This window comes from Microplitis mediator, chromosome 8 (assembly GCF_029852145.1).
Source record: "Microplitis mediator isolate UGA2020A chromosome 8, iyMicMedi2.1, whole genome shotgun sequence".
NCBI lineage: Eukaryota > Metazoa > Arthropoda > Insecta > Hymenoptera > Braconidae > Microplitis > Microplitis mediator.
The window spans coordinates 19,247,963-19,259,920 of record NC_079976.1 but is presented as its reverse complement, the minus strand read 5'-3'; the positions used below and the strand labels follow the sequence as shown (position 1 = coordinate 19,259,920).

The 11,958-nt window shown below is 31.4% G+C and overlaps 1 long non-coding RNA gene across 1 annotated transcript; it reads right to left on the bottom strand.

Annotated features, from left to right (window-relative positions):
• Positions 1–504: 504 nt before the first annotated feature.
• Positions 505–7,032, bottom strand: LOC130672966 (uncharacterized). The gene is made up of 4 exons (XR_008990805.1): positions 6,982–7,032; positions 1,080–1,178; positions 838–864; positions 505–664 (listed from the first exon to the last, which is right to left on the bottom strand). It is a non-coding gene; the product is annotated as an uncharacterized LOC130672966 (long non-coding RNA).
• Between the last annotated feature and the right edge of the window lie 4,926 nt (positions 7,033–11,958).

Below are 11,958 nucleotides of genomic sequence, written 5' to 3'. Positions count from 1 at the left end.
ATATAAATTGTCGTTAAAAACGGAAAAGTCCGAAGTTGACGGAAACTTGACGAAAAAATCAAGGAAACTTTTGTAAGTAAACTTTTGCTAAAGCAAACTGTGTTATTAGGGTTTGAATCACCCTTCTTATGGGCATTGAGCATTGCAAATCGTTTCTTTTAATCAGGGGTATATCAATAGTTGGCTCTGATATCCTAGTGAAAATATTGATTAATTCTGGAGGAAATCTTGAGCAAGTCGAGGAGAATACAGCGAAATATTATATCTATATATACTGTGACTTAAAGATCTTGACTAAGCTAGCTACTAGGGTACTATCTTACCCTGTCAATAATACCTACACTCGACTTGTTGATTTTAAATTAATATATTTTTTTATCATTGAAACGTCATCAGATATCAATTAAAACGTCCAATGCAAAAAAGTTGATTACGTTCATTTTAAATACGATAAAATAATTCAAAAAATCACAGACATTCTTATGGTGTCAATAATGGAGGCTGTTATTTTATTTTGTTAAAATTTATTACGACATGCGATAAAAATAACAATAATAACATTTTTATAATAAGTAAATTCAAATTTTATTGATAACATATTCGGGATTTCAGTTTCGGTTTCCGTGGGTGATTACTTTGTTTGAGTCTCTTCCGGATCTGTGAACTAGAAAAAAGAATGTAATAGTCATTTTAAGGACAGAAAATCGCTTGGCCTTGATGTGTTAAGAGTAGAGCACTACCGCAAACGTTTCGCGTTATGAGGCGTGCAAAATTAAATGAAAAGCAAATAATATATTTCAATAGAAAATGAATTTTATAATATTTTTATAGACTTACTATGTCGCTACTATCCATTTTAAAAATCTGTAATAAAAAATAAATTAATAAATAACTAAAAATTAACAGATGAAACGAATGAATGAAAAATATATCTTTGAACTTTCGGGGCCGGCGGAAAATTCAAGCCCTGTATATATTTTCCTACCTCTATCTATCTTTTGTAATAAAAAAAGAAGGAATACAAAAGTTAAAATTTATTTGGAAAAAAATTTAATTATAAAATATATTTATGAACTTACTTTTTCATTGTCGAAGAATATACCATTTGCAACAGTTGACCACATTGCGAATAATAAAACTATAAACATCAATTTGGAGTTCATTTTTATGAGAATTAACTGTAATTAAAAGTTATTAAAGTTTTTAATTCAAAGAAATAACTTCTGAATAATTTGAGATCAAAATAAGGAATGGGATTCAAATTAAAGATTTAAATTTTATGAATTATTGTCATGATTGCAATCAATAGTTTTCGATATGTTTAAGGGTAGAAATTAGAAAAATTTATTTATAGGCTTTTGGAACTGAAACTTTCAAATTACTCAGGATTACGCAGAAATTTATTTAAATTCAGGAACGTAAAAGGACTTGACTCAAGGGATAGACTTCAATAAAAAATTTTTATTTTTATTTGATTAAAATTCGACCAACACTTTCCGAGATGTCTAATTCTAAAGACAGTAGAAATTGAAAATGTAAATAAACGAATGATAATCAATTTTATTACGAAGATAAGAAAAGTTTTCTTCCACTCATATATCTATGATGAAATTAGTTATTGTTATAAAATTTGGTATCGTTGTACAGATCACGAGTTGAATTTGTGCCTATCACGATTTCAACTCTTTTTTATTTAATTTCCAAGTATCGAAATAAATCAATTTATTTATATTATTCCAAATACATTTAAATTACACGGAAAAAAAACCAACTGTATTGATTTTTTTTAAATAAATCAACCTTTAATTATTTTGTCACTGAATACAACTGAATATCACCGAATAAATATATAACTATTATCTATATTATTACGAGAAAATAAGAAAAATTTAGTCCATTGGTTGTCTCTGTAATAATATTGATAAAACAATAGTATATTGTGTGACTAGGGATGAAACAAGACGATTTCAGAGTAGGGTGAAGTGAGCTGCCCGAGCCGCAGGAGAGGGCTGACATCACCCACAGTCATACACCATACTTTTCATGATTACCTGCATCGGAACTTCAAGATTCAATGTCAGCAGCCAGTAAGAAACAAGTTCATTTCAAGCCGATGATACGTAGAGCTGTTAGAGAATAAGAAATCTGTGATTTACAGTCACTTATTAAATAGTAAATAAGACAAAAATATCACTTTCACTTATTTTTTAGCAATTTTAATTGGTTGATTAAAACTGTCTCTTAAAAAATGAAATGAGTAAACTGAAGTGTCAACAAACAAATGAGAGTAATAAGGCTGCAAATGAACATTAAATATAACTTACACCGAGTAGAAACAATTGTGTTTCTTCTTTTAGGAATAAACACGCATGTTTCTGCTCGCTGTATCGGCTTGAAATTAGCTTGTTTCAACTGGCTGTAGAGACACTGAAACTTTAAGTTTTTGGTAAGTTTTGTAGGTAGATGGCTTGTCTGGGATGAAAAACTACGTACGTATTTGTGGGAAATATCAGTGTAGCGTATGTATGTGAATATATCGCCACTTCCTCAGTATAGTTCGTTTTGTCTCAATCGGAGTTAGTGCTGTGATTTCCAAATGAATTTAGTGATTTTAATGTCATTTCTTAACGGAGTTTAATTAAAAATTTTTAACTTATTTCTTTCTCCCATAATATCTCGCGAATGAATTAACCGATTTTGATTTTTGACGTGGCAATAGACGCGGCTTATTAAGTTCTAGAGCTGATTGGATTTTAAAATTGATCGTTCCACTCGTTTCTGAGAAATCAATAAAAAACAAAAAAAAAAAATATTTTATTTTTTCGTAATTCGCCAATATTTTCGAGTCTACTTGATCAGATGATTTGAAATTTTCAGGAAAGTTGATGGCCAACAAGCTCTTTCGATTCCACCATAATCAACCAAATTGGTTCATTACCCTCGCGGTCCTGCAACCACCGTGGAACCACCGTGGATCCACGGTGAAACCACCACATCGTGGACCCACCGTGGAACCACTGTGGATCCACCGTGGTTTCGTGACATTTCACCACAGTTGATCCACAGTGGATCCACAGTGTATCCGCGGTGAATCCTCAGTGTATCCACGGTGAATCCACAGTGTATCCACGGTGAATCCACGACAAAACCACGGTGGATCCACGGTGAATCCACGACAAAACCACGGTGGATCCACGGTAGACCCATTGTGGATTCACCGTGGTTTTTCCGTGGATCCGCCGTGGATCCACCGTGGATCCACCGTGGTTTTACCGTGGTTTTACCGTGGTTTGACGCGAGATCTTGACATGAATTTTTCAGTTGAAATAGTGATAAATGAAGACGTTTCTAAAAATCTAACTCAAGTAAAAAAATTTTTTCCGTAGTTTTACCGGATGAAAACGTAAAATGAATTTTTGTACGCGTGTAATTCAAATTTTTTTTTTGCTTTTAAATTGGAACTTCGTTGAAACTATGAAAGATAAGATTAAAGTACTCAAAGTCAATTTTGTTCTCCATTAAGCAATAAACAATTTCAGTTTTGTTTTAATGCTTCAGCTCAATTTTTTTCTGAACAATGAGAGAAATTATTCGGAAAAAAGAGATATTCTTGTGTTTGAAGAGTTAGTATCTTAATAACTAAAAGTTATATTGACATTAAATTTATTTGTATGTTGTTATATAAATAATCATATAAAAGTCAATAAATAATTGAGCTGAAACATTAAAAAAAATTTTCTCAAAATCTTTTTATAAACATTCACTTAAAACTAAATAAATAAATGATCAAGAGTTTAAAATTATAGCTTAATTTATTTATTCTTTTATGATAAACAATAAAGACTTGAAGGGTCATGGTCGTATCTTCGATAGTTTATAAGTTATAATAATTATTAGAATGAGAAACACGGAAGAAAACTGCAAGTTCGAAACATGAGAACTTTATAAATTATAGAAAAAATATAAAAAAATTTTTTTTCTTAAAAAATCACACATGACCGTTTTTGTATATTTTTATAGTATTTAAAAAAAATATAATTTTTTTAAATTTAAAAATCATAAATAATCAACAGTTAAAAAAAAATAACATGAATATTTTTTTTACATTTTAATAAATATAAAAAACTCCAAATAACACTTTTCACAGCTGCACAAATTTTCTACAGGAAGTTTTAATACACGAAAAAAATTCCTCTGCGGCAATTAAATTGGTTTTGTTAAATTCTATTAAATTAAAATTGATTTGGGACAACTAAATTTTATTACGTTAACATGATCTATTTTCTCAATTTTTAATAAATGATTTAATAGACTCTATTTGGTTGACATTAATAATTCTCTCTCTAAGATAATAAAATCATTTGGTTAAGTTAAGAAAATATTTATTTAATAGACAAATAAATTATTTTACAGTGCCAACAACCCCAAATATTAAAGCAATATATTATTATATCAACTCTAATAAATATTACTTAGACACAAAAAAATATATCCATTTAGAATATATATATATATATATATATATATATATATATATATATATATATATATATATATATATATATATATATATATATATATATATATATATATATATATATATATATATATATTTGTTCGAGATTAATGAATATATATTTAATCCTAATGATTATTGATTTAAAAAGTTATGATGCTAGGCAGCAGCAGCAGAAGTAGTTCAGTGCTCACCACTAGATCGCGCCCACCTTTTGTAGTGTCCCTGGTAAGATACTTATTTCAGAAGTTATAAATTCTGATCTTGAAGCAATCATGGAATGCGTTACTCGCTGAATGTTAGCAGAGAGATAATAATCCATTTTTGATAGTAATACAGGGGTATCTTGTATTACACTATGACATTAATGTTTTCTTGAACTATTTTTGTCAAAGTACAAAAAATAAATTTTGAGGTGAGACCAAAATATACATACGCGCTTTCGCGCTAAGGCATGTGAAAATCGGTCTTCCGTCACTTACTATCAACCCAGCAAAGATGAATCTAGTTTATAGTAAATTTAATTTTTTAAGACTTATAGCTTTACATCGTAATTCAATTGTAGTTTCACTCTCGAATTTTTCATTTTTTTTATTTGATAGTTGGTAAAATCTATTTTTAGTTAGTGCTTATGTATTAAACGGTATAACTATACCATAAAAGTACGTTGAAAACGTACTGCAAACACGACAAAAAAAACCATAAAACCACTATGAATCCACTGTGGAAACCACCGTGGATCCACGGTGGTTTCACCGTGGATCCACGGTGGATAAATGTCACAAAACCACGGTGGATCCACGATGGATCCACGGTGAAACCACGGTGGATCCACGGTGGATTTATTGTGGTTTCAAGACCGCGAGGGATAGTTAAAAAACCGGTCGGCAAAAAGTTATCATAAAGATCTCATAAAGATAACATTTTTTGGATCTGATAATTTTAAGACTCATCTTGAAGATAACATAAAGATATCAGAAAGATACCAGAAAGATATCTAATGAGCCATCTACTGACATCTTTTAGATCTTTTTGAAAAGGTATCAGAAAGATAACATTTTTCTGATGTCTAAAAGATATCGGATCAATGATATAATAAAGTTATCTCTATAACTAGATATGATTTTGAGGTTACTTAATAATAATTAATATTCAAAAATTTCTTGGTTTTTATTGTTTATTGATTATAAGAAAGTAATTCATTCGAAATTATATAATAATTTAAATATAATTAATAATAATAATTTAGTTTTGATAATCATATTCATTATAATAATGATAATAAAAATAATAATAATAATAATCTTCAAATTCACTTCAACTTGTTTATCACCATGATCATTATTGTCACTACTATTATCGCTATTATTATTTATACTATCATTTTTAGTGTAATCCAATTGACATCTGCTATTAACTTCAAAGTTTGGTACCCTCATTAAGAAAAATTATTTGAAATGATTCAAAACAATTTGAAATAATTTTAAAATAATTTTAATCGACTCATATACAGATATACACTTAGCATGGATTAAATTACTTTTCTTATTCAGGGTAATGATTAAGGCTCAATAATCTGAAGTTCCTAGAGATTAGAATTGTTTATTGAAATATTTAAAAATTTCCGTAAATGTCCATTTTTTTGACTTATAGATAGTTCTTTAAATGTTCTTCTAACGGACATTTTTTATCAAACACTCTTTGCACGGATATCTATTTTGTCGATTAGACTAAACTAAACACAAAATATATGAATACCAAACGTCAGCTGATAGATTTAGGTTATGATCAAATGTTAACAAAAAGATATCATTTTGGCCTCAAAAGGACATCTACAGAAGTTATCATAAAGTTATCTTTTAGATTTCGATGAATCGATATCCGTAAAAAGTTGTCAAAAAGATAACATTTGTCTGGGCTCTAAAAGATATCTTTTTCTCACCTCCGGGCGGAAAGCGTCAACTTTCGTCCCGCTATGCAAAACGAAGTTGCCGCTTTCCGCCTCCGTCAAGGAGAAAAATAGTATACACTCACACACACACACACACATTATTCTGAAAATAGTCAGAATAACTTCCTAGAATGTCAAAACGTCGACATCTGATGAAAACTCGATTTTCGAAAATTGGAATGAATACAATAACTTTCCGAATTTGTCGAAAAGCATTGATTTTCTTAGCGGGAAGTTAAAAATATTTAGTACCGATTACCAAACATGAAATTGGTGGAAATACATATTTATTCTACCATGATAAGATTTAATTGAGATAAAAAAATGATTTATTTAATTATAATAAATTATATTGATGGGCACAAAATATTTTTTTCTCCCAAATAAGTGACTAAAAATTTTGGTACTAAATTTATTTTGTACTCAGTAATAAATCTTTCCATCAGTGTGTGAGATGGTGTGTATACACTATTTTTCAGTGATTTTCACTGTTTCAGATTGAGAGAGTACGCACCTGAATGTTTGATATGAAGTGTTGACGATCTCAACTTGTTGTGAATGTTAATTGCATTAAAATTATGCTCTTTTATACCTTGTCTTATCGGTAATTTTGTTGTTACATAACGGTATTTATTCAGGTGATCTATCACCTTGAACTAATCATTTGTATAAACCATTAAAAATGTTTCTTATTTAATGAAGATAAAAAAAACGAAAATATTTTGACTGAATTTTTATTTTTATTAATTTATGCGCGTGAATTGACTTACTTAATATTCATGTATCCTTTATAACACTTGCGAAATCATTGAGATTCAAGAGCACATATTTATTTTGATATAAAATAATATTCTTTAAAATTATAGGAGCATCCATAATTAAATACTGATCGGTAAAATAAAGATATCGATCTACATACATCGAAGTAGATCTTAGAAAAGTTCTACATGTCATATTAAAGTCAGGCTATGTTTAAAAGGTGCGATGACCTTGGTAATTGTTATTGTTATTAATTATTATCATTTAATAATATTATTTTTCAGTAACCGAATGATTAAAATATTAAACTAAATAAATACGATCGTCTTCTCTCCCGCGTTATTTAAATGATATTCAAACGATGCTGATCAATTGATTTATTTGAATAGTTGGCAATAAAAAAGAGTTCAAATCATGGAAAGGCACAAGTTCAAGTCAAGGCTTTTCTAATGGTACCAAATTCAATACCATTAGCTTATTTTATCACATAGATATGGCTGGAACAAAATTTCCTTTATTCACTTAATAATGTAGATAATAACAATGATAACATACATATGCAATTTTTTTTTTGTGAAAAAAATAATTGAATTGAATTGAATTGAGATGAGAATTGGCGCCTTTGTTTGGCATAGAGCCGAGTACTCAGATCTTTTGAACCATTGTACTCGGCCCTACTAGGTCAATTCTCGTTAAATTACGGTTTAGGTTTCCACTATATTCAAATAGTGTATTACCGTAAGAAGGACGGTGTGGCTCAATAAGTTATAGATCAAATTGAACGGAATATAGTTTAGTGCCGGATAGCTCAACTGGTAGAGCACTCGGCGCGATACCGAATTGGTCTGGGTTCGATTCCTAGTTCGGGCTATCTATATTTTTCTCAATTTATCTATAAATTGTCTTATTGAGAGGTTTGCATGTTTAGGTTTCCACTATATTTAAATGGATCGGCAGATTTATGGGATTCAAAAATCGTAGAAATCTGCCCATACCAACCTCTAATAGGATAGTCTGAGTGCCATCACAGATCCCCAAGATGTCTTTACTTACATCCTCTAAGGCTCTGCATTAACTCAGCAAGTGAAGAGGAGTTTCGTCCTCTGAATTGCATCTGGGGCACACCAAGTCATCGGTGATGCCCATAAGCTTCAGATGCCTTCCGGTGAACCAGTGCCCTGTAACGAGCCCGACAATAATCATCAGTTTGGATCTATCGAGCTCTACTAGACTGGTACCTAACAACTTCGATGGCCCTTCAAATAGTGCCCTCGTATGTCGCATGCCTCCGGCCTCAAGCCACAGGCCCCAGAACCTACTTTCAGCTCAATCTAAGGCTGTGGTTGACAGACCACTGTCGCCAAAGTCATACGCCAGGTCAGCCGCTACCATCAAGTCAGTTGAATTCAACGGTCGACCCGCTACCGCATCTGTACCGCCTACCGCTACTGGTTCAAGTAGCTATGTTGCAAACATTTTGAAATACTCAAGCGTGTCAGATTAAGATATATCTGGTTCATCTTTATGTCCTAGACGTACTGTCTCATAATCTAACGATTAACTTAAGGGATTCGCCTCATCTAACGAAAAAAAAAATTTTTTTTTTTAAATTTTTTAAATCATTCAACTTAATTTATTGAAAAGCTCAGGAAATAGCATGCAAATGGAAAAGTATATGCTTTTTAAGTAGGATACTTGTATTTACGGTGACACGACATTTGACCCGAAGACAAAATACCTACGACAAAATACCCGTGACAAAATACCCGATGCCAAAATACCCGACGACAAAATACCCGCAAACCAAAACACCCCCGACAAAACACCCACAATCTAAAACTATCGCCACACGGTGTGATGCTTTTTGGGACCAAGACAATTCATCTCGAGAATCAAATAAAAAAAAAAGAACGGAGAAAAAAATCTCTTTGTTTTTTTTTTTCCGTGAAAAAAGAGTATCTCAATAAGGGGGTCCAGCCCCGGTAGGGTTCAGGGACCTAGTGCAACTTTTGACATTTGTATGTGTGGGTATATTCTTTTAATTGCACACACACAAAATTCATGAAAAAAGGGCGCTATTTTCCATACTTTTTTGTGTGTGGGTATATTTTTGTAATTGCACACACGAAATTCGTGAAAAAAGGGCGCGATGTTTCACACCCTTTTGTGTGTGAGTACATTGATTTAATTTCACACACACAAAATCCGTGAAAAAAAGACGCTATTTTTCACACTTTTTTATGTGTAGGTACACTTTTTTAATTGCACACAAAGAAAAGTCGTATTTAATAATAATAATTGTTATTAGTATTATATGTTAATAACAATTGTTATTAGTATTTTATTTTTTCGTGAAAAAAATGTATAATTAGAAAAATTAATTATTTGCGTTTCTCTTCATTTTACTATTTTGAGGATACAATTATGTTATTGGGAGTAATTGTCATGGGGATCAGTTGTCACAGGGATTTATATTCTAATTTTTTAATTTATTTAATATTATATACATTATAATTACAATTTCTTTTTTGTCTAAATACAATATTAAAGATATTCAACATCTAATAGTTGTCGCGGGTATTTTGGTTTGCGGTGGTTTTGTCGTCGGGTATTTTGTTGTCGGGTATTTTGTCGTCGGATATTTTGTCGTCGCGTATTTTGTCGCCGGTGTTTTGGTTTGCGGGTATTTTGTCGCGGGTATGTTGTCTTCAGGTCAAATGTAACGTAGCCGTATTTACACTAATGCAAAAAATTAAAGGAGCAGAAAAATTTTAAAAATTTTTCAGTGATTTTTGGAAGGCTGTAACTTGGCGAAAAATAATCGTATCGAGAATTAAAAAAAAGCATTTTATAGCTTAAAATCTCTAGTTTTGGTGCATTAATTTCAAAATTTTCGGAAAGCTCCGGTTATTGCGCATGCATGAGAAATACCGCGAGACAATAAATCTCTAAATTTTTTTTTTTCCGAAGAGCCCACGGACCGTGGAAAAATTCTTTCAACTAAACAAATGCATAGTTCGTTTAGCAAATTTATTCAGCTTCAATTTGGTCTTTTTTTTAACCTTGCAGGACGATTTGTCGCAGAAATATCAGCCTTCAAACAGAAAATGATCCTTTTGGCTTTGATCATCGATATTTCAGGTACCAATGATCGCACAAAAAGTTGAAGGGCGGCGTTGACAAATTTGAATAAATTCCATACAAGACCCTGTCATCATTTTTTGGAAAAAAAAAATTTTCTTATTTTTAACTTCCATTAGAAGTAAGTACAAGAAAATGACTTTTTTTGGTTTATTAGTAAATCAACCGCTACTCTGCAAATATCGATAAAAAAAATTATGTTGCCAGGGACTTTTTTAGCTTAATGTACCCCTAAGACCCATGTAAATTTTTTAATTGATCTGATTGAATGATTTTTTTTTTGGACTTTTCTCAAATTTTTGCGTTGGTGACTCAGCAAATGCAAAGAAATGACAAGAAAAAATAAAAAATTCCCAAAAAATTTCAAAGAAAATCGAATAAAAAAAGAAATTTCAACTTTTTCTTGTATTCTAAATTTTTTTTTTTTTACATTTTTTGGAAATTTTTCATTTTTTTTGTCATTTCTTTGCATTTTCTGAGTCACCAACGCAAAAATTTGAGAAAAGTCCAAAAAAAATCTTTTTTTTATTTTGATTATGATTACACAATTAAAGGAACAAAACTTGCTCCTTCAATTGTTTAGCAAAACTTTGATCGACGATTCCCAAAAAACGGTTCAAAAGATCAATTTAAAAATTTACAGGGGTTTTAGGGGTACATTAAGCTAAAAAAGTCCCCGGCAACATAATTTTTTTATCGATATTTGCAGAGTAGCGGTTGATTTACAAAAAAACAAAAAAAAGTCATTTTTTTGTACTTACTTCTAATGGATGTTAAAAATAAAAAAAATTTTTTGTTCCAAAAAATGATGACAGGGTCTTGTAAGAAATTTATTCAAGTTTTCAGCGCCGCCCTTCAACTTTATGTGCGATCATTGGTACCTGAAATATCGAGATCAAAGACAAAAGGATCATTTTCTGTTTGAAGGCTGATATCTCTGCAACAAATCGTCCTGCAAGGTTAAAAAAAAGACCAAATTGAACCTGAATAAATTCGCTAAACAAGACATGCATTTGTTTAGTTGAAAGAATTTTTCCGCGGTCCGTGGGCTCTTCGGAAAAAAAAAAATTTTAGGAATTTTTTGTTGTTACATTCTGGCTTATCTATTAATCCGACAGAATATTTTAAATTTAACCAGGTTGACGTCGTTAGGGTGTCGATAGACCCCAGGTGCGTCAGCTGTTGACCTTCTTTTATTTTATGCAAAAAAATTTATTGACTTACCATGGTGGGGATTATGGGCCCCATAAGTCGGCCCAAATAATCCCTTGATACGTCCTCTGGGTGCGAACGAGACGAGCTTTGAAGACTCGGTTCCTTCGTAGAGGAAAGTAATCCCAATTGGTCGATCAACCACCAGAGCTCGAAGGCTCAACAACACACGAGCTTGGAAGCTCAACAACACACGAGCTCGAAAGCTCAACAACACATGAGTTCGAAAGCTCAACAAAAACTTCCTCCGACTTAACTCTCGGATGACCTTCGGTGAGGTCCGCGATAACACCTCGAATCCCGCGACCGAGCTGTACCGCACATCCTGACCTCCTGCGTCATCGGCCTCGAAGCATGAATTTTGGATTCGGAAAGGAAG